The sequence below is a fragment of the Pongo abelii genome, chromosome 7 (assembly GCF_028885655.2).
Source record: "Pongo abelii isolate AG06213 chromosome 7, NHGRI_mPonAbe1-v2.0_pri, whole genome shotgun sequence".
NCBI classification, from domain to species: domain Eukaryota; kingdom Metazoa; phylum Chordata; class Mammalia; order Primates; family Hominidae; genus Pongo; species Pongo abelii.
The window spans coordinates 4,250,827-4,269,803 of NC_071992.2; the positions used below are offsets into that span (position 1 = coordinate 4,250,827).

General features: G+C 39.3%; 1 protein-coding gene across 1 annotated transcript in view; it reads right to left on the reverse strand.

Moving 5' to 3' along the window:
• CSMD1 (CUB and Sushi multiple domains 1) overlaps window positions 1-18,977 on the reverse strand; it is a 2,063,616-nt gene that overhangs the window by 1,289,503 nt on the left and 755,136 nt on the right. The gene's annotated exons all lie outside the window — the stretch shown is intronic.

Below are 18,977 nucleotides of genomic sequence, written 5' to 3' on the forward strand. Positions count from 1 at the left end.
TGGAAAACTGAGGTAGCAATAAGTATCCATTCAAAATACCAGGGAGTATGAGATTTTTTAAAATTTCTTTTTATATATGCCCTGTAGATATAACAGATAAAAACTTGACCTTTTCCAGTACGCAATTTAGAGCTGAAAAACCCACCAGCGAAAGCTCCTTTCTGCTTATGCTGTGAACCATAATGAATTCTATCGTATTCTCTCCTGTCTCTGACTTCTTGCTTCTTGAATTTTTCTTTTTTCGTCCTCTCTTCACCCTTGCTCGCTGATGATTTACACTGTTAACATATCTTCATGATTTGTATCTAAAACCAAAATCTGCCCTAGATCCCAAGGTTCTTTCTAGATATAGGTGGCCTTATCACTCACCTTTTCAACACTTTTAAAAAGACACTTGCCCAGATTTCTAAACGAAAAAGAGGCAGCCAACTGGGCTCTCTCCTTGATTTCATGGCTTGCTCCTCACTGGTTCCCACCGATGAGACACCTTCCCTCAAACTCACAGGGACAGAAAGAATTCCAAAGGACACATGGATTCCCATCCTTCTGATGCCGAAGACTCTCCAGGGCTCCTTTGGAATTGTATGAAGTGTGAGCTCCTCATCAAGCCAAGTGAGGACATTGTCTCATCTGCTAGTTCCCAAACTCTTCTCTTACCACTCACTCCCACGGCCCCTCCTCTATGGGGATCAGGAGCCGCATGAGATTCCTTGCTGCCTTGCTGCCTTGCTGCCATGCTGCCTGTGCTGGCATTTGTCCACCTGCCTTTCCTTCTCCCAGTCCCCATGATGCAGGAAAGACAAGCCTGCGAATTGGGGTTCAGCCTGGGAGGGTTGTTGGCTTCACCCAGGAAAGAGTTCAACGGTGAGCCGGTGGTGTCACATAGCAACTTTTATTGACTGAAGCAGCAGTGCACAGCAGGGCTATGCCATAGGCCGTGTGCCCAGAGTGGCAGCCCAGAGGCTGTTCTACACTCATATTTATACCCACTTTCAATTACATGCAAAATAAGGAGCGGTTAATGCAGAAATTTCTAGAATGAGGGTGGTAACTTCTGTGTCAACAGGTGGTCTCCATGGAAAGGGGTGACCATGTCTGGGTGTTGCTATGACAACGGTAAACTGGCATGGCACACTGGAGGAGGTGTCTTATGGAAAGCTGCTTCTGCCCCAGACCTGTTTTAGCAAGTCCTCAATTTGGTCCAGTGTCTGAGCCCTGCTTCCTGAGTCAAGTCCCACCTCCTACCTCACCAGCCCTGTACCAGGAGGGCTCCTGATCATTTTCCTCCTTCTTGGGCAAAGCATTTCTCCTGTCACTGTGTGCTACATCCGATGCTGCCTCAGCCCATCTGTGGGAGCCCCTTCACTCCCTCCCCAAGCCAGCATGCTGGGCATGACTTTCTCACAGGAGGGGCAGAGGACTGCTCTTTGTTTGTTTCTTTGTTGCTTTTGTTTTTATCCTCTACTGTTAGATTCCATGTCAAGTCTGGGATTGTGCTGTGACAAGTAAGTTGTATGATACCAACTTTCAGACATTCAAACCCAACTTTTTCTTCTCAGGATTTTATAGTGGAAACTGGTGGGTTATATAAATCTCAGTCATTTTAAACAAAAGAGATGAAGTTTCTAACTTTGAACTGCAAACAGACAGTAATTCAGGAAAATTTTCTTCTGTTATATCTTAGTGTGAAATTGGTTCATCTTTGACTTTTAAGAAAGCACAAATAGGAAACACAATATCTGACCAATTTTCTAAAATGTTTAGAGCAAAATAAATCAATAGCTAATTAAATAATATCTCATTAATTATACAAGTAGCCCAGAAAAAAAAAAAAAACACTTATCTGAAGAAAGCCAATTTTCCACTTCATTTTGCTCATTTAATTGTAATGTTAAACAATAAAAATCACAAAATCTTCAACATATTGAAATATGAAAGATCTTTTGAATTCAATGGGTAAATACGAGCATATCTACAAGGTCTCAAGACTATCAGTCTTGGAAAGGAACATGTATCTCGGGAAAGAAATGTTTCACAGCAGTGTTGTCTTCTTGGTCCCTCAGACCATATTTTCTAAAAGAAATGGTTGACTTAAGGAAAAACTCGATTGTCTTGAGTTCTGCTTTAAACTTTTCTAAATGAAAAAATCTCTTCAGGCAATTACTACAAACAGAAAGAACCACAATGAAATAAAAGTTTCAAAAATATTTTAAAATACAAACACATTTCCTTCCTTAATAAATTCATGTTCACATATCATTGTACATTACATTTGGGGAATTTTCTTGCTGTTATATATTCCTGAATTGTGTGTTCTTATCACTAAATAATTTATCCGGGAAAAACATCCTTGTAAATGTATTTCAGGAAAAGTCATTTGCCTATTTTTTTAGCTGGCATAAATTAAGCACCTCAGATGGGGGAAAAAAAACTGAAAGTTCTTTGGTTTTCTTTAATCCGCTATCATTATATCCAACTGTTAAATTTCTTTAACTTTCTTTTATTCCCTGTTTTTCTTTGAAGTAATGCAATTCATTTAAAATTATTTTACCTAAATCAGCATCACTGAATTTTGTCTACAAACATATAGCAGTTTATGCATGACAAATGAGAAGATTTTAGCTCCTTTTGAAAATTTCACTGTGTGTTTGAATGTATTCATTTTCAGTTTTATCTTTTGTATACTTTTGAGCATTCCAAGGAATGTTTACTCAAATTAGATAGAAAGGAGTTTTGCTGAAATGGCAAAAGTCATCTACAAGTTGCCCCATAAGAACAGTAAATATCCCATCATACTAAAATCGGTAAATATGGCAGTATCCTTAGCTGAAAGGCAGACTTTAGGCAAGTTGAACATGAAGCAACCTGACTTTGCAAGTGGGGAGTTGACAAACAGCCCTGCAAATGTCAACCTCCTTCACAAACTATTTTCTTCAAACTGTTCTTACGTACTTCTGGACTTTAGATGATAATTTTTCAGTAGGAGTCTTTGAGGGTGAGGAAACACTAACTTGCTTTAATAACCAAACATCTTATCTACAGAAAACATTCTTCCAACATCATCAATGTACTATTAGGAAGAAAGGGTAATAAAGTCAACTGTATTCCTATCTTAGAGACATTTTTAGCAGTATGTCTTCTGTTATAAAATAGCAGTTGAAACTTGCATTCGTGCAGCTGTAATGCAATAACAGGACCTTAATAATTCCTTTTCAATTATAAGAAAGAATATGCCTTGTCAACAGAATGTAAAAGTCATGATTTCAAAGACTATGTAGGAGAAGGAGTGTCCTTTATTATGATAAAAAAGACTCTGTTACTTCCCTATTTATATATATATTTTTCTTTTTCTCTCCTTGTTTCTTTTTTTTTAATTTATTATACCTTAGCTAATTTTGCATCCTTTAACTGATTGACTCAGATAAATACTATTCTAGAAACTTAGTCAAAACTGAAACCTACCATCCAAATATGTATCTACAGGTAACTTGTAGAAAATCTCACTAATTAAAAGGCTTTTCACATACAGAATCTCACTAAGATGAAAGCTATACTTTTCATGTTTTGACATTAATGTCCCTGGTAGTCCAGAAGATGATGAAAAATGTACTTAGCATTTGTCCTCTCAGACTGGCAGATGGAAGCGATCCTAGAGCTTATTTAGATTAGAGATTATAAAATTTTGAAATTTGCAGCCCTTTTTTTTCTAAAATAAAGAATACTTGATCAAGGCCTGACATTGTCAGTAGGTGGTAGTTATCTAAACAATGATATTGTGTACTACCGCCACCATTTTATCAATAAAGTACAATTTTTGAAAATCTAAGAACAGAAATAATTAGTTATATGTAACATACATGAATATGAAACATTGTGAAAAATTTACAGCCACAGCCTTATTATTTTTTTTTCACAAGCTACTGAACAACCTCATTGCAGTCACCAGCCAGTTCATGGACTGGCATTTGGGAAACACCCTTCTAGTCCAGTGTTCCATCCTACAGGAAGATGAGGACAACACTTCAGAGGCTGAGCTGGAAAGAACACATTTCTTCTCATTCCCAACTAGCTTTCTTTCCCTCATACCCACTGAAGACCTAAGACCTAGTGTTGACTTCCAAGTCATGTTGCCTCTCAGTCTTTGTTTTCTTATTCTTAAAACTGAGTTACTAATTTAAGACCCACTCTAAGGTCACTTTGAGCTGATGTCTAAGATGGAGGAATATAGATGCTTCACCCAGTCGAGCATGCTTAGACTCAAAAACAACATCTGGAAAATTTCTCACTAGGATATAAACCAAATGGGGAGAGACATAGTTGAGAATGTGAATCATATTTCACTAATGGGTACTTGTTGTCTATGAACCAGCTGGGTGGCTCCATTCTGTCAGCAATTGAGGCAGGGTCCCATCAGGTCTAATGAGCAGCTCTGCTCACACTACACCTCTGTGCTCCAGACATGCAATTCAGAGAGTTTCTCAAGGGCCGTGTGCAAAAAAAAGGCTTTTCTTTGAAATTTACATGCTTCAATCCATCCTAATCACTGCTGTTAGTGCTTATGGTAATAGCTATTATATGAGAACAGGAACAGGTGCCCAGATACTGGCCAGTTACTAGAATGAAAAAAACTTGCTAAATAAAATTTGGTGGTGCATTAATGTAGAAATGACAGACACACAATGTCTAGAAATAAAACACTTTTGCTCTCCCACTTGCAATGTGAAAGAAAAATCAAATGTCAGCTTTCTGTTTTTAATGAATTTTAAAATGCAGAGTAGGGTGATGGTTGCTCAGCAACTGAGATGAACACAGTCATGGGCCCTGCCTGGTGGGAAGCCCTGGGCTCCTGTGTGATTTCCTGAAAGGGAGGGAAGGGGGTAGAACATGGCTGAGATGGGGTTCCCTGCCAGCTGTGGGGAGGGTGGAATGCAAACTAACTTGGATTGAGAAAGATAAGAAAAGAGACAGTTATTGAGCCCCAGTGTTTAGGCTGAGAATCAGATGAGATAAAGGTGAGGTCCTACAGATACTAATGAATGAATGGAGGGATGAGTCCTTAATTAGACACTAGCACACGACTATGTAACCACAGTGCATTTAACACATGGTGTCTTGAAAGGCACACAAAGAGAAAAGGGCGAAGTTCCGATGATGTAACAATGGACAAAAAGGAAAATGCAAAATGATCAATAAATATCTGACCTACTAAATTATCCAGCATCTTAGTCCCTCAATTTCATTCCAGTTTTTTTGTTTGTTTCACCTTAGTTCTTGGATCTCTACTTTGTATTTTAATTTAGCACATCTTTACATAGGATAGGGCTCAATAGATGGAAATGAAATGAATGGACTAAAATGGAAATAAGCCTTGAATTGTTTGAGAATTTTAGAAGAAAATTTTACCTTATTAAAATGATCATTATTATTAGTAGTATTAGTTTTATTATTTGAGAAAAGGTCTCACTCTGTCATCGAGGCTGGAGTGCAGTGGTGCGATCTCGGCTCACTGCAACCTCTGCCTCCTGGATTCAATCGATTCAAATGCCTCAGGCTTCCAAGTAGCTGAAACTGCAGGCATGCACCACTACACTTGGCTAATGTTTGTATTTTTTATAGTGAAAGGGTCTCCCTCTGTTGCCCAAGTTGGTCTCGAACCCCTGAGCTCATGCAGCCCGTCTGCCTCGGCCTCCCAAAGTGCTGGAATTACAGGCATGAGCCACTGTGCCTGGCCTACCTTATTAGAACTTTGAACAGAAACACTGAATATGTATTTGCATGCATGTGTGTGTGTGTGTGTGTGTGTGTCTATGTACACATGTATGTATGGGTATGACTGTGTTTGCTGTGTGTGTAGCTAACTTGGATATATGCCAGAGTTCATCACAGAGAACTACATATTCCCATATTTGATGCGTTTCCTCTAAATGCTGTGATATACATTTCAAATGTAGTATAACTTTAAGAGAAACTCAAAAATACTAACAAATTTTAAATTAAAAAACCATGACCACCAGGTTTAGATAGCGTTTAAAAATATATATTCTTTTTTAAGTTTTACAACTTGTTTTTGTTTTCAGCTCACTTTTAATGAGCACAAACGAAGCTCACTTCACGTGAGATACAGGCACAGGCTTACTCTGTCAAGATTACTGAGAAAGTCAAGTTCAATTCTGCCTCAGTTTTAATGATTTCTTCCAAGCTGGCTCAGAGAAAGCCATGGAGCCAACGAAATACAAACAATGCTTCTATTCCGGACAACTGAATAGGTCTCAGTTCTCAGGGTGCCAACCTAGGGAGAGGGGACGCATCCCAAACAGGGGCTGATAGGGACCCTGTGTCCGCGGCATAAAGGCTTAACCAGCTGCGACCTCTAGGTAGAAACGCTTGATCGGAGATGTGCTTTTCTCCTGTTCACAGCCAAATGCTGTACTTTTCATAATATTCATCTCCTCCCGCCCCACCACCCAATAGTTACATTTGGCTTTTAGATGTCCACAGATGGCACTTCTTTTCTTGGAAAAATGTTAGATAAAACATGAATAACAGATTCAGGCAAAGATACCATGTCTGAATCATTAGTAACACAAAAGACTCAATGCTTCCTGAATATTTTACACTGAGAAAAGAATTTGGGGGCTGGGGCTGTATGAATACATAGAGAGTTTTTTTTCCTCCAGAGACCAGGATACTTTACAATGTTCTGATAATCATAGATCAGGTATTTTTTCCCCAAAATTTATACATGAAATATGCAAAAACATGTTTACTATGCACATAAATTTGGATCATACAGGAATTGAAAACAATTTTAAATGAGGTTTTCTAAAAACACAGACTTTAATGTGCAGATTCTTTAAAACACAAAGTACATGTGAATCTTCATGAGGAATACTTCCTGTCACTCTTTCTTTAAAACATTGTTTTCTTGGTGGAGAATCTATTCTCTCCTTTTTTAGCACTAACGTTTCAAAGAACACGGTTTATGGAAAAGGAAGGGTTTATGTGATTAATTCTATGATGTTAAGAATAAAGCAAGGACAAGAAGAACAAAGAGAACATGGATTCATGTAGGACTGAACATGCCAGTTTCTTTTGTTGGCATTTTTATCCAGACTTAAACTCAGAGAGTGGTGCCCATTTCAGCCACAAATAGCCGGTCCTCTAACTTCCTGACAGCTGCACACCCACGCCATCCTATGGGAAGAAAGGGAGGTCACTATGCTATTTCTTGGCATGCAGTCCTCTTCTCAATCTGGCCGCCACCTGCCTTTTTTATGTAATCTCATTTTTTCATGGGACAGGACCAGCCTATGACACTTGTGGCTTTGTCAACATTGCAATGGCCTTCTCCCTTCCGTGTTCCTGCACGTGCCCTTTTTTTCTGCCTGGAATCCTTTCACTCTACTAGACCTGGCCTTCTCCTTGTCGTTGCCTAGTCAATTCTATCTTTCACCTCAGTAACTGCAGGGATGCTTTCAGTTCCCTTGATGTCATCACTTTTAACATGGTGCCCACACCATCAGAATAGCGTGTACTATTCTGTCCATGGTAAAATTAGTACTTGTTTGAAGTTCTTAAGTAACTAAGTAAAGCTAGTTAAATTAGTAATTAGTACAATTTTACTCATTAATAGAATTAGTACTTATTCATTACCCCCACGGGACCAAGAATTCTCAAGATCAAAGAACCCGGCCCGAGTCTGCGGCCAACGGAGCCCTCCAGGTGGAAGGTGGGGGGGGACACTGTGAAGCGTGAATGCTGGGCCTCACAGCCCTGTGTTGTTTCGTAGTTGACTGAGTGACGGGGAGCTTCTCATGTTTTACCTAAGCACCAGTCATCTAGGAGGAGGGGGTGTAAATGAATGGAGACGTTTTAAGACCTTTAAAATTACCATTCTCTTTACAGAAAATAGAAAGTCTCCAGATGAAATTACACACAGAATTCCAACACAAGAAAGTGGTAAACATGACGATGGGGTGGCAGACCCACACCAGCTTGACATTCTCCCTTTTTTCCTTCTTTTCTTGCCCAGTTTTGACTTCCAGGGTCCCTTTCAAAAGCCAATAGCCCCAACAAACCGTTTTTCAAAATGGCTGTCCTAGGCTAGGTCCCCACGGTTAAGACTTCTCTAAGTGGAATTGTCTTGTGTCTCTTAAAGGGTAAGTCTTTGATGCCAATTCATTAAATCAGGTAGTGTCCTGTGTCTGTTATACAATACAGTAGATAGGGGCTGACACTTTAGTGGGTGTAGTACTAATCTACATAGTACTTTTTAGAAAAGCCCAAAAATAACTATTGAATACTTTTCATGCCCCTGATTATCAAGCAAAGTTATAGCTAGCAGCAATTACTCTTGTTGATATAAAAATGCTTCTATGTACATGTGGGATTTAGAATTTGCAGAAGTCTTTAATATAAGCCAAGTGTCCATTCAAGCATTGTGAATCTGCTGTGTGCCAGGTGCTACCTTGGACTCTAACAACCAATTATATTTTCTCTAATATTAGGGAACTTCATTTCATGAAATATAACTCTAATATAGTTTGACACATTTTATAATGGTGATATGAGAGACGTTATACCATAGCTATACACAGTGAATTAAACACAGGTAAGGGTCATGTGACTGGTCCCTGGCATCAAGGGGAGGGAGAAGGTGGTGGTGGAAGGGTCTTCTTGAGTAAGGAAGGCTTCACACCCAACGAAGATGTGAGCTTGAAGGGAGATCATTTGGTGAATAGGCAAGTTGTCTTCTGAGAAACTGTTGAAAAAGTTGACTCAGTTGACCTCATCAGAAAAAAAAAAAAAATTCGGAGCTAATTTTGTTGTCTGAATGTAAAGCTTTAGGAAATACAACTATATGATTTCTATACTCTACAGTCTTATAGGATACTGGGACATTTAGGGCAGGACTGTTGGGCTAAGAGACCACAGAGTATGGGGTCAATCACCCTCCCAAGTAAGATTCAAAAAGAAAATGTGAAAAGGTCAGCCAGGAAGGAAACACAAGAGGAGGTGGTTTCAGACGAGAATGTGGAAAGAAGAAGAACAAGATTCAGGAGCAAAGAAATGTGCAGAGGCTCCAGGTAATGCCATGGTGGTTGGGGGGAAATAGTGAAGAAGAAATACCCAACCTCACAAAAAGAAAACCCACGCTTTATTGATGGCTTTCTGCCTGAGGTTGCAATTTTTTGAATTTTTGCAATCAGACATTGGCGATGACCTTGAACAGCAGGGTATAAATAACTCCCACATGCTGAACTTTCTAGTAATGGAACACTGGTCATAAATTGCTAATCACTCTTGTTGGCATTTTTTTCAGTTCATTTTATGAGTATCCCAGGGATGTAGCAATTTCTCTGAATTGCATGTGACAATAGAAATACATCCAAGTTTGACTTTCCTATACTGTGAATTCTTAGCCTATTCATTAATTCAGAATATTCAAACTGTTGATTTTGTTTGGTCATTTCTAATAATTTTCTTTAAACTTTTCTCTATTTCAACTCGAAAATGACCTTTATATTATATACCTATTTTTATGCTGCCATGCTTCATATTTTCCATGAAAGTCTGAACCTCCACTTGTTATATCATCTTTTTCTAATAAATAATATTTGCATTTATGCCTCTAAATTGACATTTGAATTTGTTCCTGAGTCAAGTTGTCTATGTTCTCTGTAATAATAATTAATTTTACGGTTGTTTAATGTTTAATTTCAATAAAATCATATACTGTTTCATACCGACAGTGATTTCAGTATCAGTGGGACAGTGGTCAGGCTCTAAGGCTTAATCCTTGGATACATCTCTTCAAATAGAGGCAACCATTACACTGATGGGTGACTGGTTTCAATACCAACCTGGCTGTTTTCATCGGTCTCTTGATTTGGTCCTGTAACAATATACAGACTTAACCTCTGTTTTCTCAGTGTCAATCCTTTATTCTGACAATTATTTCCCCTATACTTTTCCTGAGACACCACCTATTTTCATAGCAAAAATCAAATATATGATCTTTCCATTTTGGATCTGAACCCTTGGGGTCATTCTCTGAGCAATGCTATTTTTTCCAACGTATGTCTAATCAAATAATCCCTGTGTGCAGCAATTACACAAGTTATCTTCAAGTCACACTTTGTGTTATTTCCCACTAAAATGGTCACACGTTAGAGGTACACCGTCTACTCTACCACTTTTCCTGTTCTTCTAACACCCAGGGTAAATGATCAGACCCAGCCTCCTTTGATCTGTGCCCTTTTTGTAGCACCTGGTGTTGTGTTCCCATCTCCCCTCCCGCGTTCTGCAGAATTTCTGCTGTAAAATTATTTTTTCACCCTCTTTTACCACTCAATCTGCTAAATATAGTTACCCCTTTACAAATATGTGATTATTTCTTTCGGTTCAAACACAGGTCTTTTCTTCTCTCTCAATAATTTCATTCACTTTCATAACGTGAGCTGGAATTGGGCGCATCCCCCTGGCACAGAGTAAGTGCTCAATCAATATTTATAAAATTAATTACAGAGCCTCCATGGTAATTGGGCTGTGATCATAATTCATACCCGAACGTCTCTCTGGAACTCTAGTCCTGAATTTCCTTCTGTCTCTTGGGTGTTCCCAACATTTCTCGTGAACACCAAAAACGTGACTTAAACGTTTATGCTTATGTTAAAAAAATAACTTAAAAATTATTGGTCTTAATTTCTACGGTTGGCTCCAACCCAAAAAACACTATATCACTTTAAGCAAATCTTTGTTCACTACTGAAGAGTGATATCATTTGGATAATACTGCTACACAAGTCAAGAGTTTAAATATTATTTTGGGGACTGTCTTCACAATGTATCTTGATTTGAATGACTTCTTTTCCTGAAATTAATTTAGTATTTTTAATGTCACCAGATAGCCATTATCTATTAATGTATTACTTAGTAGAGCCAATTATGTGTGAGTTACTTTTATTCTAGTGGGGAGTGCATAGAAAGACAAAATCTCAAATTAATACCATGTGGAAACGATGTACTTGTAATATGATGGAGAGAATCACTCAAGATAATTTTTTTAAATTTTTTTAAATGCTTTCTTTTGAAATGGAGTCTCACTCTGTCACCCAGGCTGCAGTGCAGTGGTGCGATCTCGGCTCACTACAACCTCTGCCTCTCAGGCTTAAGCAATTCTCGTGCCTCAGCCTCCTGAGTAGCTGTGATTACAGGCACGTGCCACCACGCCCAGCTGATTTTTTGTATTTTCAGTAGAGAAAGGGTTTTGCCATGTTGGCCAAGCTGGTCTTGAACTCCTGACATCAGGTGATGTGCCTGCCTTGGCCTCTCAGAATGCTGGGATTAGAGGCATGAGCAGCCACCAGGCCCATCCTGAAGATAATTTAGAGACACTTGTCAGTGAGGCCTTCCTGACAAGGTTATTTGACTGGAGATTTGAAGGGTGAGAAGGAGGTTAGCATGTACAACAGCAGGAAAGAGGACCACACCATGAGGAGGACCCGCACAGGCCTCTGGACAACGGTTAGTGTTTAGCATTATGCTGCGTCCATGGGATGGCACTAAAGGACAGGGCAATGAGAAGACCTCATGCATTAATTTTAAAACACCACTATGTGTGAGAAATATCTAATCCTAGTGCACGAGTGGAAACATGGAGACATTAGTAAACAATTTTAGGTTTGTGTGAAACAACTGTGGCTTTTCCTAGAGTGATAAGGGTTCATGTGAGAAGAAGGACCGGCGGTATATTTTGGAGGTGGAATCAACACAATTTGAAGATGGCTTAGCAAAAGAGGGAAAGGGAAGATCAAGAACAGTTCCCAGGTGCATGCATTGAGCAATTCACTAGCTGGGATGAGAAAGACAGAGAAACAGGGTAGAGAATATGGGGCCACCCAAGAAATCCTCATTCCACACCGAGTGAAGCTCAGGTAAGACACCATGGGGCTGAGTGAGAACTAGAAGAGGAAAAGTAGCTTGGGGTAGCAAGTAAGAAGATTTGGGACTGGATGTGTGAGGAATAAGTAGGCTTCTTGATAGAACATGTGTGTGCACAGTTCACACCACACGGTTGAGTGCACAAGCGCCCAGAGGAGCCCTTGGGGTGCTCTCCTCTGCCATGCCATGTGCCCGCAGCAGGAGGCCAGTGATTGTCCAGCTTTTCCCATGAGCGAAAAACCCAAACTTTAGTTTGGGAAAATCACTTCATTTAAACAAGAGAGGAATACAACTGACAAGACAGAGAAGAGAAATGTAAAGAGCAGAGGAATATCACTGAAGCTCCATCCGTGATTCTGCATTTCAATCTGGCTTTAGTCTGTGCCCTATAAATATTTCAAATACAACATATATAAAATGAAATGTATCAACACCTGCTCTGGAGAATTTTCAGTTAAACATGGCATATTGAATATACTCATGGACTTACGACTTCTTGCTCACAAAATGCTTCAAAGGCACAAAAAAAAGCCCATCTCTACAAGGAAAGTGAGAAAAAAAAAACACATTGACAGCAGCAAAACTTGAGAAGCTACTGGGTTAACAGACAACTGGAACTGACTTAGCAGAATTGATAAAGCTGAAATTTAAATGGGTGATTTGGGAATTCCTGAAGCAAGCCAATTTGCAGCACAGAATCCCAGGAAGGCTCAAGAGCAGGAGCCCTAAGATGTGTCTGAAAACGTGAAAATAGGGCTCCAAAAGAAAGACCTCTGAGAATACTGAATAAGACAATTTCACATCCCCTGACACCAACCCCTACTTGACGGGAGAGGAACTGCCATTCCCACATTCCAGCAGAAGACTGGAGGCTTTCTCTCCAGAGATGCTGAATTAGACTCTGGGATGCTGGGCTAGCCTACACTGAGATTAACAGAAAATATACATTCCGAAAGGTGGGCCTCCGAACCTCCTCTTCCTGCTTGGCTCTGAGAATTCTTATTACACTCAGGAAGGACATTAGAGAATTCTTAGCAGAGGAAATTCACCAGACCAGAGAAAATGCCTAGAGAAGCTAAGGCAAGGAACCAGTAACAACACTGTCCAGCGCATCCATCTACAATGGATGAAGCTGTCCACCCAACAGTCTGTCCCCACACCATATAAACCTGTACATTTTAGTTCTCTAGAGTATGAGAGAGTATCAGTTAGAAAAGCCGTCAGTGGAAGAAAGATCAAATCAACAAAAAAAAAAACAGAATCAAGTAGAAGAGAACCTTCGCAGAGCCTTACCACCATCTCAAACCCCCTTCTGTGTCTACACTCACAAGCTCTACTAGATAATTGAATTGAGATTCCTGTAACATACAGAAAGTTATGAAGGGCCAGCTAATCTTTTCCCAGTTATGATTTTCCCAGGTACTGCTTTTAATTTTTAGGCAATTTGGAAAACTTGGGGGATACAGTAGGTATCGCTGTTTTGCCTCAATCTTATTCTGTAAACAGAATAAGAAGCTTCCATCTTATTCTGTAAAGTGAGGTCTTTGTGCATTGTGTAGTACTTGGTCCATCATATGTTCTCAGTAAGTCAGTCAATAATATAGTTAATATTATTATTGTTAAATAATCAAGAAAACAAAAACCACAGAATTATAGAAAGAGGTTAAAGGTTGTTACTTTAAAAATCTGATTGTCCAAAGCCTGGCTGCTCCCACAAATCAAGAACTGTCATTTAAATTTCTGAATCAATGTGACGGCAGATGTCAAATTCAGTAACACAACTATTCAGTTATGCCTCTATCTGGTTCGCTTCTGTAGGTGATAAAAAGTGGTCAAACACTCTTTCTGCCCAGATGGAAGTTATAGTTTAGCCCACTGAGTCATCATTAAGGGCTAGTGGAGCTGACCTGATGATTTTGCCAGACTAAGAGTCGTTGAAAATACCATGAGGACACTTAATTTGTTTTGATCACTAGACATAACCACAAAACTATGGGCAAGTGAAAGTTACGCAAAGGGTTTGTAATCCAAGTCCTAAAAAGACCTTTCTTAGAAAAAAAAATAATTTGGGCTTTGAGAAGCTGAAGTTAGATTAAAGCAAATAAATAGACAAAAACATAATAATAATAATAATAATAACTGACAAGAGGCTTCCTGCATTGGACATTGGACAGCTGCCTAAACAGTTGGTTCCCTCCCGCCCTGCCCTGAGCATCTGTGGTAGCAAGTGGCTCAGTAAGACCTTGGGGAAAGGAGGGCAACGCCACCCAGAGGAGCCTCCGGGAGTTAATAAAAGTCACTTCTGCACCCCAAGAAAAGCCACAAATGAAATCTTTGCTTCTTGGACATTTATCTTTTTCTAACAACTGACATTCTGAGCATCTAGACTTTTTGCCTCAAAATTCACCTGCACACTGGTGGGGACTCTGAAGAACACTGTTGTCTCAGAACAATTTAAACTCCTACCTGTAGTCCATCCATCAAGTAAATTCAGCTGTCACCAAGGTAAGCAGGAAAGGGCGTCATTGCCAGGGATACGTGACGAATAGGCTGACTGCTGGCCCAGACCAATAGGCTGACTGCTGGCCCAGACCATGGCCTGGCTGGGAAGGATAATTGGTAGAGATGATTGCACAGGGCGTAATCTACCACACCACTGCTCGTTAATAACCACCAGGAGAGCTGGCCTGCAAGGCAGGACCTGTGTCACCTGAATGTTCACTAAAGCAAGTTGATTGACCATGGGAAAGACTAGATGAGGAGCCAGGACTCAGCGAGTTAAACCTCAGCCTGTCTGTGCTCTTGGAAAAATCATTTAACTTCCAGAGCCTGAATTTTTTTTGTTATATGAAAAATGAGGAATTTGGGTCAGATTCTCAGAACATTTCTAGCAAAGGTGACCTAGTCTGATGCAAATTAAAAAGCCCCTTGGCCAATACAACCAGTGAAACGGTCTGTTTTCTTTTTTTGTTGAGACTGATAATGAACATGTAAAGGTCCCTAAAAGTCCTGCATGGAAAATTAAAATGTTTATCACTATTTCTCTTTCAGACGGTTAATAACATCCAGGGGTCCTTTGGGCTTGAACATACCAGCCCAACCACTTTTGAGAGCCTTTCTAGCAACATTATTTAAACCCAAACTCTTATCCCAGGTACATTATTTTAACAAAACATGCATACATAACCCTACTCAAGCAGGGTTAAGGGCTGGTAGAGCTGACCTGAGGATTTTTCAATGCTAAGAGTAATTGAATATACCATGAGGACACTTAACTTTGTTTTGCTCACTAGACATAACCACAAAACTATAGACAAGTGAAAGTTATGCAAAGGGTTTGTGATCCAAGTCCTAAAAAGGCCTTTTTCAGAAAAAAAAAATAATTTGAACATGCTTGCACACTTTTTTCCATAATTGTGGTAAAATATACAAAACATTAAGATATTTTAACCAGTTGAAGTGCACAATTTGGCAGCCTTAGATACATGTATGATGTTGGGCAACAGCACATATTTTGATGCCAATTCAACTTCAGAAAGTCATATTTAAATAAACCTAGGAAATCTTTTAAAGCTTATTCTCAGAGGCCAGGCTGGGGAATAGTTGCTATGACCCATCTACATTCTCAGTTCACTGTCTACTAAATGCCCTCTTCGCCCAAGTTACCCGGCTAGGAGCTCAAGGGAAGAGGAAGTCCCATGGTGCTTCAGTGGTGCCTCAGGAGTTCCACCACTTTGCAAAGTTATGACTTCAGACTGAATTTTCATCCATAGTGAACAGGGAGATAAGTGGATAGAATTCCCCACTGCTCAATTTCAGATGCATGGAGATGAATTACTAATATAGCTTCTTTTTTCCTCCCTAGCTTTTGGTGCATTCTCCCCATAGTATTAACCTGTAGTACTCAAAACTCTTACAATGTTAAAATATGCGTTCATAATATTCCTCACAATGGGAGGATATATAGGGCACTGTGGCTCACACCTGTCATCCCAGAACTTTGGGATGCCAAGGTAGGTGGATCATTTGAAGTCAGGAGTCCAAAGCCAGCCTTCCCAACATGGTGAAACCCCATCACTACTAAAATTAAAAAAAATTAGTTGGGCGTGGTGGCGCACACCTGAAATCCCAGCTACTGGGGAGGGTGAGGCAGGACAATCACTTGAACCCTAGAGGCAGAGGTTGCAGTGAGCTGAGATCACACCACTGCACTCCAGCCTAGGGAGCAGAGTGAGACTCCACCTCAGAAAAAGAAAAATCCTGAGATTAATTGTATTTGTTCATGTCAAGGCAACTCCATTGTACTAGTTCAGGACACATGGCATCTCAGTGCACAGCTCCATAAACTAGTGAGGGGATGTGAAAGGAGAATCAATGACAAACCATCATTTTCTTCAAAATAGAAAAAAAATATTATTTAATCATGTTTTAAACTTTCTTTTCTGAATCATCGAGACTTGATTTTAATTTCCACCTAAAATATGTAATTAACTTAATATACATCGTGTTTCTCACGAATTTCTAGTTCGTAAGCTTCTAAATAAGAACATTTTCATACATTATTCTGATGAGTATTAGTTTAGAAATAACAATAAAATACAAAATGCTTCAAGTTTATATGAAGCAACTCATCACTTTTTTTTTTAATTCCTTTTTGCCTCTATTTTTCCTTCTTCCTTAGCACAGCTGTTAAGAGCCTAAATACATCACATTTTTATATGGGAGGAAATATGTTGTTGTCCATTTTCCTGTCTGATCTGCATCATAATCAGAGAAGTTAAAAGCAGGAAAGTGGTGATGCCTTAGGAAACTGTCTCACCAGGCAAGGATGTTATCCTGTCAAACTGCCACAAGATGGCGGCTTCTGAGTAAAGGTTTCAATGGGGCCAATCTATTCAAATCTATTCAGAGTAAAATTAATATTTTATTGCATGACATTCTTAGATGTAAAGTGGAACAATATGATCAGCCTAAATGAAAGTTTTATTTGTGCATATACTTGGATTCTTCTATTAAGATTGTAATTAATTATAATTGTCTAATAATTTCTTATTTGGTAGAATTTATTTGAATGTGAATTTCATATTGAGTTATTTGATGGATTCAAGTTCAAGAGGTATGTTAAAATAAATTTTCCCATGAATATTTAGTTTTACCTACTCAGGTAAGCTGGAAGGTTAGAGCTGACAGGGGGACACACACACACACACACACACACACACACTTGCTAGCCTGAGAGTTTCATTTTTCTGTTACTTGGCATCTTACTCTTAGCAACTTAAAGGAGATCATTTTACTAACCACTCTTTACCATGAAAGGATCCCAGCAAAAACAAAAAGTAAAATAGTGAATTAACACTTTTAAAAGTATTTGGGTATTTGGATTAAATAGTTGTTGACATTCAAAAAAGAATTAGAGACCATCAAATACCCTATTTAAAAATGTATTTATCTGACATACCATTTTGCATATACAATTACAACCCTCTCTGAAAAGATGCAGAAATAAAACATAACAACATACAGAATTAATTCAGCACACAAAAACAGCAAAGAATTAAAATACTTGCAGTTTAGAAATTTTACAGGACTTTGCAGTAACAGAACCTATAATGAGTCAAAACAATTAGCCTTGATCCTATAAAAATCATGGATATCATAAATTGAAAAAACTAATAACTTATTAAAAGGGCTGTATTTTTCTGCATTGATATTCTATAACATCAATTACTTCATTAAACAAAATAATTACAGTATAATCATGGAAATTAGTAAATGTATTCCTTTAAAAATTTTACTTCCTCTTTAAAAAAGAAAAAAAAATGAGTTTCTAATAATCAGTTAACCTGGCACTGAGCTTTAAATTGAATTTAAGAAAAAAAACAAAAACTCTGCCACATTAGTGCAAGAGTAAAGTTGGGTTGTTGAAATGCAAATGCACGTGGTCTTCCCCTGTCTTTAGTTTGGGAATAAGAAACACATATTTGAATGTAAAGGATTTTTTGTTGTTGTCACTTTCTATTTCATAAGGTGGCTTAACAGTTTTACTTTAGTTTGGAGAAGCACAGTTCTGAAAACTATAGGGGGTAGATCGTGTCATTATCCCTGCAGGTGAGATGGGTCTGGATCATCTCTAAGACTGAACGACTCTGAAGGTGAAATAATTAATGACGTGCGCCTGAGGTTTTTTCTGGGAAGGAAATCGCCCCCAGGAGAAGGATGTTTTAGCACAGAAAGCACTCAGGCTGCCTCTTTGCCTGGCCTCATGGTTGCTGAGGGACATTTAAGTCAAACCGAAAGTACTGAGCGACCCGATGAGAATCGTTAACCTCATTAGCAACATGGGCGAGCAAGATGGCGACCACATATCCCCTCGGTCTGCCTTGGAGTCTGTTGTGGCGTCTCCCACCACTCACCACCCCTGCCTCTCCTCATCAGAACCCTATTGCCTAATATTATAAGAATCCTATTCTATCTACTTATCTTATAAGAACCCTATTGTCAATCCCTAGTGTATTACATTCAGAACAAGAAAAGTTTCTGAGGAGTCCTGGGCCCTTGAGGCTGGAGGAGTGCATCAAATCCACATATTATAGACCTAACTGAGAAACAGGGGTGCCAGGAAGCATAATTATTCAGAAGAGAAGTCCCACAGCCCCCAACCTCAGGACTCCCTGCACGTTCAGTCAGACACTCGGCCTCCTTCCTACCAATCATTGATCCTCCTGGCACACACAGCCGCCATCCTACATTAAACCCCACACCAGGAGACACACTCTCCATCCTACATTAAACCCCACACCAGGAGACACACCCTCCATCCTTCATTAAACCCCACACCAGGAGACACACACTTCACTCTACATTAAACCCCACACCAGGAGACACACCCTCCATCCTTCATTAAACCCCACACCAAGAAACACACCCTCCATCCTACATTAAACCCCACACCAAGACACACACCCTCCATCCTGCATTCAATCCCACACCAGGACACACACCCTCCATCCTGCATTCAATCCCACACCAGGA